General features: G+C 43.9%; 1 long non-coding RNA gene across 1 annotated transcript; it reads right to left on the bottom strand.

Annotated features, from left to right (window-relative positions):
• Positions 1-5,211: 5,211 nt before the first annotated feature.
• Positions 5,212-8,942, bottom strand: LOC123085152 (uncharacterized). Its single transcript, XR_006439589.1, has 2 exons — positions 8,292-8,942; positions 5,212-7,857 (listed from the first exon to the last, which is right to left on the bottom strand). It is a non-coding gene; the product is annotated as an uncharacterized lncRNA (long non-coding RNA).
• Positions 8,943-9,231: the final 289 nt, after the last annotated feature.

Genomic DNA, 9,231 nt, shown 5'->3' on the forward strand with positions numbered 1-9,231 from the left:
ATGCTGGTCTTGGCGGTCATCATGCTACAGCTCGGGCCCTTGTAAGTAAGGCCTTCTGAACTGGCTTTTTCTGGCCTACGGCCCGAGCAGATGCGCAAGACCTCATCCAGCGGTGTGTAGGATGCCAGCTTTTCGCTAATCAAAGCCATATGCCACCTACTGCCCTACAAAAAATCCCCATTACTTGTCCTTTTGCGGTCTGGGGGCTTGATATGGTCGGACCCCTTAAAGGGGTAAGCCATAAGAAAAAACATTTGTTGGTCATGGTAGATAAATTCACCAAGTGGATAGAGGCCAAACAATTAAAATGGCTGAAGCCGGACCAGTGATAGACTTCATATCCAGTGTCGTACACCGTTATGGTGTCCCACATAGCATCATCACCGATAACGGCTCTAACTTCACAGCCAACGAAGTAAAAACTTGGTGCGCTAATCTGTGCATCAAGATCGATTATGCCTCGGTCTATCACCCTCAAACAAACGGTCAAGTCGAACGGGCTAATGGGCTGATAATGAGCGGCATTGAACCCAGACTAGTGCGGTCCTTAAGGGAGTCAGATAAACACTTGGTTGAGGAGCTCGACTCCGTACTCTGGGGGCTGTGGACCACGCCCAATCGCACGAACGGATACACACCGTTCTTTATGGTGTACAGCGCATAGGCTGTCTTGCCCTGCGATCTTATTCACGACTCACCTCGAGTATGCATGTACGAGGAGAAAGAGGCCGAGATCGATCGGCAAGATGACTTAGACGACCTGGAGGAGGAGCGTGATGTCACAAAAGCTTGTTCAACATTGTACCAACAACAAGCTCGAAGATACCACAGCAGAGAAGTGCGGGCCAAGACTTACAATGTCGGTGAACTCGTTCTACGCCTAACAGAGAAGAAAAAGGACAAGCTCAAGCCCAAATGGGAGAGTCCCTTCATTATGGATGAAGTTCTCACTGGAGGAGCCTATCACCTTCGTAATGCATCGGAGAATCGCTTAGAGCCGAACCCTTGGAATGCTACCAGACTCCGACGATTCTACGCCTAAGTCCGGACTCACAGTTCGTTACCTTTTTCCCTTTCTTTCTCCTTCTTCTTTTCGTTTTTATACGATTTCTAGCCCATGTTTGAATAAACCGCACACTTAAGGGGTATACATACTTAAATGTACATACCCCCCAATACCTGGGGCTTCTTGTCACAGAAGCTTATGATTATTTTTCGAGCATCAAGCTCACCATATAATGTGTCGTATTCTCATATATGTCTCTTCTTAGCCATTATATGCACCTTTATGACTTAAGTTTTTGCCAAGCTGGGTTACCTGGCTCATGTGCTTATGCCCTATGTTCCCGTTTGTTCGTCTAGGGCATAAAGGGAGCACCTCTGCGATTGTTACAGCCGGGTTATCCGGACGGGTACCTCATACGAGTGAAGCCGAAAGCTAATGTTCTTAAGGGAATAATAGGTCGGCGAACAAAAGACGAACTGCACTCGTTGCACTGCAAGCCCCCAAAATATAACGTACTGTGATTTTTAGCATCACAACTCAGGCGTGCACAACAATGCATGCTGGCCCGGGGAAAGGAACTCTTAACGGAACTATTCTCTCTGGAAGATGTTTATTACGATCAAATGTAATATAACATAACTCCTCGAATACAACTTGTCTGTTCAAGCAACTATGACCGGATTGCCTGTTTTCCGTACATACATCGGTGTTTACCACCAGTACAGTGTTCGGAAACACTCCAAACTTTGGATTTCAGAGGTTAAAGTGGAAGGTCTGCCATGACAATCGTTTTATAATTCGGCTGGAGATACGTTTGTCGATAAAAGTACATTATTACTTGGACTCGAATACTTCCTCCTCTAGACCATCCAATAAGTTGTCTAGCTTATAATCCTGTTGCGAAAACTTGGCGGCTATCTTTACTTGGTCATATACTAAGCTAACAGGAATTTCCTGTCCATTTGGTACCCGAGGCCCGACCCGGGCCATATGATTCGGATCAAGTCCGGTGTACCGTGTTTTCACCATGGCCCATGCTTCTCGTGCGCCCTCTCGCCATGCTGATATCTTCCATAGTCCAAAGCGGCGGCGAGCTCCCTTGAATAAATTCACGAGTTCCTCCATACTTCCTGGGGGAGAATCGGCCGGCCATAAAGCTTTAGCAATGTTCCTCATTGCCTTCCGGGCTCGCTGATGCACTTTGGACAGCTCTTGTAGCAGATCACATTGAAATCAGGACACCTCTCCTTCAGGCCGCCTAGTCAGCACACATATAGAAATAAACTGGTTAAAATTCCCATTAGGGGACTGTATGGAAATAAGGATATAAAGCATACTGAATATGCCGCCTTTTAGCTTTCTGTTCTCTTTCAAGGCATCCTCCAGTTGGGCTCGTATGTCCTTCAGATCCTCGACCTGCTTGATGTTGGCATCTTACAGCTTGTTCTTCTCATCCCTGGTCCGCGTTATTATATGTTGACCAGTGGCTTCTTGCCCTTCGGCATTCTCTTTGTCTGCTTGAGCAGCTTTTAGCCTTTCTTCCAACTGCTCTGTCGATCCTGCCGCTGAAAACAAAACAATGCATATTTTAAAATCATTGTTGGCACAAAATCGTATTTCCTGGACACTGTTGTGCTTACCATCAGATGTCTTTCTGGAATTCTTCAAAATCTCCAGTTTGGCCCTGACGGCTGTTAGGTTGGTCCGACACCCTTCAAGCTCCTTGGACAATGTGTTATTATTCTCCGTGAGTACCTGGCGATATAACAATCCTTCAATCAGTTGGGCCAACTGCTTCAAGTCTTGGGGGCTACGGGCACATGCATTTTCTTTGAGAACAGCTGAATAATTCCGGCAAGGCCGTCTCGAGCGGCCCGGATATAGGCATTCATCGAATTTAGTGCGGTGAATTCTTGTTCAGACAAGGCCGGCGTACACATGGCTTCCTTCAAGCGACGGTGATTCATCACTCTCTCCACTTCGGAATTTGTGACACGTCATCTAAATCTTCTTGAGGAGGTGGAACGGGCGCGGCATTTGCTCGCGTCCTAATTGGCGAGTTCGGCACCGGATTAGTGGGCATTTGGCTAATTGGGCGCTTTCCCACCGTTTGCCGTGGACTCCTCCTAAAAGAAGGTGAAACCCTTAAACAATCCAGACTCATGCCTAGGCATGCATTAAGTACAAATACCTCTTGGAAGACTGTGAAGCATTCGCAGTACTCCCGGCTCCTTTTCGTTTTGAACGACGGCCTTGTGCGAGGGTCGTCCTCGAAGAGTTGCGGTCCTTGGAACGCCGATCCTCATGAAATCCGGATTAGTACTACAGGAAATGATACAAACGAGGATCTCTTCTTAGGAAGCCTCTGGATACTCACAATGCAGAATGGGTAAAGGCGGGGGTAGTCGGCGATAATGGCCACTTCTGAATCATCAAGGCTCACCTGATAGAATACCCCATCGTGAAATTATATATATATATATATATATATACATTCATCTGGGCTATTCTGTTATGCATAACAGAATATTATTCTGTTACCCTATTTGAACTGATGATTTCAAGCGATCGTACTGATGATTTTCATCTTGTCGAACTAATTGTCTTTTGTCGGAATGGGGCGTGTAATATATCGTTGAAAATCTCTTGACATCTACATTACAAATACATAGAATGTTTTTTGCAAAATCATTATGATTTAAGAGCAGTTTCGAAAAACCTGTTTTTTCAAAACCGAAAACACGTCGTATTTTGGACTTAATTTTCAAACGGTTTGTCAGAATTGAGCAAATAAGATGGCGTTGTAAAGCTGGTGAAAATCCGCATCTTCCATATATCTATTATTTTTTTCTAATTCTATACGATTTAAAAGTAATTTGGAAAATGGTGAAATTCTGGGCGAAACATATTTTCGCGGTTTTTTGCAAACGGTTTGTCAGATTGATGCAAATGATACGGCGTTGGAAAGCTATGGAAAATGCGCAACTTTTTAGTATAGAAATGTTTTTCTAATTCCTTACAATTTAAAAACGAATTCGAATATGATCAAATTTGATTTTGAACGTGATTTTTTTAAAGTTTGTCGAAATGGGGCAAATAATATACCGTTGGATAGCTATCGAAAATGCAAAACTTACTCATGTTGAACGTTTTCTCTACTTCACAACCGTTTAAGAGTAATTTTGAATAAGGTGAAAACCATCATGTTGTTTTTCCTGTCTAAAAAATAGAGTACTTGTACTGATGTATGTATGTGTTTGTACTGGGGTATTTTTGACAGTAGTTTTGAATGGTTCCAAAAAAGAGTACTTGAACGGATGTCCGCATGGATTTGTACTGAGCATGTTTTTACATACTAGACTTACTCTGTTTTTTCTCTATGGTTTTCCTCGTAACTTTTCAACGGTTCAAAGTGTTATCGTCCCCAAGCTTACATGGTTTATATCATTGAACCGAATGACCATTTTTTAAAGAAAATGTTTGTGTGTTTTTTTAACTAACATTTTTTTCAACAATGTTCTGGACTTCTCTCATTTTACGACTTGAACTTTTACCATTTGAATTTCAGTGGGGTTTCTTTTTTTGAGCTTTTTTCTCAAACTTATCTAGGATGTCGTGTTGAACTTACAACTTTTTAAATTGTGAACTTGTTGTGTTTTTACAATTCCAAAGCTAGCAAAAAAATTCTAAGTTACTGGCTCATTTGAGGATATCAGAGATAAAAATTGCCATCACCAAAATCAAGCATTAATCCGATCAAAAGAGATGAAATACATTGACTTAAATTCCAAAAGGAATACATGTTCTACGGCCGACGTAAAGACATGTAGAAGAATATTTATTAGCAAAATGAACTATAGACAGACGGGATTAGTAGCAAAATGAACTACCAGTACTGTAGATATTAGCAAATTTGAACTTCTAGTAATTCATTCCATTGGCGACACGAGTTTTTGAAGTCTTTGTCTGCACAAACTTTGAACATCAACAACATTTGCACCACGACACATCAAAGCAGTAACTCTACCATTTTTTGTACATACAAGCATACAAAAAATCACAGGAGGAACACAATATACCCCCATACGTCGTTGGACTGATGCTCTAGGAATTTTAGAACCTTACAAAATTGTGTCCGACGAATCTCGATGTGTGAACCTTCCAAAATCGAATCCCAAAATGTAGTGTACACACACTGTTTCCTATGCACCAAACGACCATATAAAATATGAACCAGTAATGTTCATCAACAACATTTTGCATCATATGGAAATTGAAGCAGCAGTAAAAATGAACAACAGAAGTGAGAGAGCTCATAGGAGAAGAGTGCAAGCCTAGCGATGAGGAAAGTTGAACCCGACAGCCATGGACTGCTACTCATGACGAACTCGACCACCCTAATGCCATGGAGTTGGACTGAGGACGACACACGTGCGACATTGACGGTGGAGGGTTGCGGCGGTGCCGGCATGCTGGAACGAGGAGGCGACACACTAGAAGGAGGCGGTTCTGCCACACGATTCGGCCTTGTCCTAGCTTCATCTTGTCTAACTTCACAACAAATCACTTGTAGGCATGAACACAAACACCTATAGGACTGCACGAACCACACAAAAATAAGTTAGTTGTAAACTCGTGAGGCAGCCAGAATCAACTCGGATGCAATGTTTCAAGAAGCCTCGCTCCCACAATTTTTCTCCTCTACTTGCTCTCTCTTCACCATCCCTTTTATTCTCTTTCTTATTTATCAAATCCAAACGTATTAGCAACAACATCTTGGCTCCAAGAAGAAAAATGCAGAGGATGGGGGCAGCAGCGTGCAACTAGCGGCATGCTCACCATTTTTTTGTAGGGATGCATGTACATGTTGCAGCCGAAGAAATACCAAGGAGCTTTTCTGAAAACAAACTATGTTGAACTGCCACAAATCTATTTTTGCTAGCAAAACTTGAACCGAAAAAGCCTACAAAGGCGTACACATATATAGCAATTCCTATGAAACACATTTGATTTTTTTTGCTTTTGATAAGTTGAAGTGAAAAATCCTACGAAGGTGAACTAAAATTTTCTGACATACTGTACCACAACTTGAGCTTCGTGTTCCGGCCACGATCCCACAAACGATGATTCTTAGTTTATCTAGTAACTCATCATTAGTCAGCAAGAGGCTCACAAATTGTACTGTTTTTATAGATGACATTTCTTTGAATTCCCATGGTAGTAATCCATGTTGTCTGTTTTTTAACCAGAAAACTGAGCAAGATTGCTTGGTGAAGGCAACATTTTTTCATATAGTAAGACATATGAAAGATAATATATAAGGGCCATTGGAGAAAGAATTAGCAAAATTGAAACAAAAATATATGTTACCAGAACTGAAAGCAATGGTTTTTCAAACTTTTAGTTGAGAGCATGGTGCTCTAATCCAATTGCATATATATAAAACTCCACAAGCGACTTGAACTGATGCATAACAGTATGAGTGCAGAATTCTTGTAAGCATAAGAAAATACATAGAGTGCACATATAATTTTTCAAGATTTCCTTGATGTTCTGCACATTAAAGTTGATGTACTGAAAAGAACGCAAAATTTGAACTGAAAAGCAAGCAAAAGTTGAACTCTTATATAGTTCAAGGACAAAAGAACCTCCACACCCAAATAACTGATTTCCTATTTTTTAACTTTAAAAGTTTTAATTTTAGAACCACCTCAATAGGTGTACATGAACTTTTCATGACATAGTGTGTGGTTGATTTTTTGCTCAGAACATAAAATAAAAACACATGCCCAACGCACTGTACACCCACCTAACACACAAAAATCAGTGCTCAAGCATTGATGCTTCAGGATCAAGAATTGGTGCAAACTTCAGAGACAAAAAATCATGCGATGAAACTTCAGGATCAACAATTGTTCACCTCCTACATAACAAAATTCGTGAGATAAAGAACAAATGTGCAAAAGTAGATCAAAATTAACCGGAAAGAGTTCTGGGCGGTGACCACGGTTGTAGTAGGATACCTCGTTGGCGACCATGCGAGAATGGGGGATGGGGCATGGCCTGCAGCAGCAGGAGGCGGCGACCTGCAGAAGGAAGAGGATGCGATCTGACGGCGAAAGAGGCTGCGACCTGACGGCGGAAGAGGCCGCGACCTGATGGCGGTGGTCAGGAGGCAGGCATGATGGTCGCCTGGACATTTTTTTCACTAGGTTTGTTTTCGGTATTAAAAACTCTTTTCTACATTACAACAAACACCTAAAGATGCTCCAAACAAACTTCTAAACTTGCATACAACCCTCTTTGAACTTGCGATATGAAACTTTTTGCACCTACACAATTCGGCAGTGGCAGCAAGAAGCAACCAGAAGCATACAATTGTTTTACAATACTCAAAAGCGCACAAAGATCACATCCGCAACACAGTGGTGGGCTGATATCCATGGTTGCTTGATTGTTTCGTGGATGGATTTTAGTACTCCCGTATACTAGTATATGTGAAGCAACAAGAATGATTGGCCTTCTTTATATAAAATCAAAATGGACAATACTGAATCTTGCACTTACCAGTAGAATTTGCAGGATTCAACTTGTTGTGGAGTTAGAGGGGAAATCCACACATGGCAGCACGATTTAGTTGAAAATAGAGGAGAGCAGAACACATCGGTAGAATATACTCCAAAACCCACACACGAGCGAGACCGGGGTGCTCCTCGTCGAGCGCTGGCCGAGCGAAAGACGCAAAGTTGAACGGCCTCCCACCTCCGGCCGCCGCATGCCTCCCACCCCCAGCCGTGACGCATAATGACATGTTCAACTTAGTTCAACAAGAAGAAAATCCATTTATACTCCTGTATACACCCAACAAGCATCAAATTCTCTATACCCAAACTACCATTTATTGATATACTTGAACTTGTTTGTTGTTAATGTACATAGACTTTGTAATTAAACATCAAAACTAAGAGAGATAGCAGTCGTTGAACTGAAACAAAATTAGGAATTGAATTGGACTAAATCAAGAAATTGAACCGAGTGTGCCACGAGTTAGTCAATGTGGAAGATCATTCCATTTTTCTATCTCTCTCTCACACTCACATCACCCTGCTGCAGCAACAAACAGCAGGAGCGCACCAGCGCAAGCAGAATGAGCTTCATGCAACTTTTGACTTATTTTTTTGACCGAACTGAGCTTGAATTTTTCACTCAACTTAAACATTGCAGAAATTACTTCAACTTTTTGTACTGAACTAACCTAAACTTTGTGCAGGGATCCACATTTTACCTGAACTTTTTTACATGGCTTTGCACGACTGGCCGGTGGTGAAAGCGGGGCGAGTAGAGGCACAAGAGGACCTACTGGATGTTGTCGCCATTGACATCGTACTCTGGGAGGAGGAGGATGATGGGAGCAAGCCTCTATGGGCGCAATCGCTCATGACACATCGGGAGTGCGGCCGCCGATGGCAAGGACCGGCCATCCCTCGGTGATCGACCACCGTGCTAGCCTCAGTATAGAGTTGGTGTGTGTGGCAGCAGTGGGATAGTTGTGCGCGAAGACCGGCGACGCTCGGAGGCAGGGGCTAGGCCGCACCGCACTGGGGGAGGGAGGTCGTGGTGGTGGTGCGCTGGGCCAGGGGGCCTGCGGCGGCGCACTGGGAAAGGGAGGTCGTTGTGGTGGCGTGCTGGGGCAGGGGGCGGCGGCGCACCTGGCAGGTTTACGGCAGCGGCGCGTTGGAGTAGGGGGCCGGCGGTGGCGCGTTGGAGTAGGGGGCGGTAGAGGCGCGCTGGGGAAGGGGGCCGGTTGCGGCGCACTGGGAAGGGGCCGGCGGAGACGCGCTGGGGGAAGGGGCCGGCTGCGGCGCGCTGGGGGAGGGGGCCGGCGGAGGCGCGCTAGAGTAGGTGGTCATGGCGATGGTGGGGGATCGGGTTGGGGAGATGGACACATTTTTCCTGTTAGTTTCAGATTAGTCGGATCGCTCTTATATAGAGCTGAGCGTAAGCGTAACAGAATAATATTCTGTTACGGGTAACAGAATAGCCCAGCTCTATATATAGAGTAGCACTATTTTGATCCCAGAATCAGAATAGTTATTCGGATCACGGTCTGCCCTATATACGCACGATTGGATGTTCCCGAACTCCCGAGAAAACAAAAGAAATGAAATCCTATCCTCTCTCCCGCAACCTCCCTCCCTCCCCACGTTCCCCTCAACCTCCCCCGA

Source organism: Triticum aestivum, chromosome 4A (genome assembly GCF_018294505.1).
Source record: "Triticum aestivum cultivar Chinese Spring chromosome 4A, IWGSC CS RefSeq v2.1, whole genome shotgun sequence".
Lineage (NCBI taxonomy): Eukaryota > Viridiplantae > Streptophyta > Magnoliopsida > Poales > Poaceae > Triticum > Triticum aestivum.